General features: G+C 44.8%; 1 non-coding gene across 1 annotated transcript; it reads left to right on the forward strand.

Annotated features, from left to right (window-relative positions):
* The first annotated feature begins 689 nt into the window (after positions 1–689).
* On the forward strand, positions 690–796 carry LOC141694130 (small nucleolar RNA R71). Its single transcript, XR_012563458.1, has one exon. It is a non-coding gene; the product is annotated as a small nucleolar RNA R71 (small nucleolar RNA).
* The last annotated feature ends 230 nt before the right edge of the window (positions 797–1,026 follow it).

Genomic DNA, 1,026 nt, shown 5'->3' on the forward strand with positions numbered 1-1,026 from the left:
GTTGACGATTGAGCATTGCATTGGCTAATTGACCGATTTGATTTTCCAAGGTCTTGATAGAAACCGCCTGACTCTTGCACAACAGCTTAAGTTCCTCAAAATCAGCACTAGTAGGTGCAGCTGCACTTCCCTGTTGAGGATATGATTGCCTTGTAGCATACTGCTGTGGTTGCTGGAATCCAGGTGGGTTAAACTGTTTACTCACTCCTTGCTGATATGGTGGCTGAATAGCATTCTGATTATTTCCCCAGCTAAAATTTGGATGATTTCTGTTGTTAGGATGATAGGTCGCTGGCACAGGCTGCTGTTGTCGCTGATAATTATTCACATACTGAACAGATTCGTTGACAAGAGAACACTGATCCGTAGCATGAGAACCTGCACAAAGCTCATAAACCATAGCTATTTGATTAACTCCATACGTAGCCAAAGAATCAACCTTCATTGATAGCGCTTGGAGCTGGGCTGCAATAGTGGTGGCTGCATCAACTTCCAGAATACCTGCGACAATGCCTGACGTCATCCTCTGAGTTGGGTTTTGATGCTCGTTTGCAGCCATTGTCTCTATAAGATTATACGCCTCAGTATAGCTTTTAGCCCATAAGGCTCCTCCAGCTGCTGCATCGAGCATGGGCCGAGATTGGGCCCCCAAACCATTATAAAAACCAGTGATTACCATCCAATCCGGCATTCCATGATGTGGACATTTTCTCAACATTTCCTTGTAGCGTTCCCAAGCCTCGCACATAGATTCTGTAGGTTGCTGCGCAAACTGAGTAAGAGCACTCCTCATAGCAGCAGTCTTTGCCATTGGATAAAACTTCACCAGAAATTTTTGCGCAAGATCTTGCCATGTAGTGATGGACCCAGCTGGTTTAGAATGTAACAAGTCTTTAGCCTTATCCCTCAGTGAGAATGGGAAAAGCCTCAACTTGATAGCCTTATCAGTCACGCCATTATACTTAAAAGTGCTGCAGATCTCGACAAAATTCCTTATGTGCATGTTGGGGTCTTCAGTTGCCGCTC

The sequence above is a fragment of the Apium graveolens genome, chromosome 10, assembly GCF_009905375.1.
Source record: "Apium graveolens cultivar Ventura chromosome 10, ASM990537v1, whole genome shotgun sequence".
Taxonomy (NCBI): Eukaryota; Viridiplantae; Streptophyta; class Magnoliopsida; order Apiales; family Apiaceae; genus Apium; species Apium graveolens.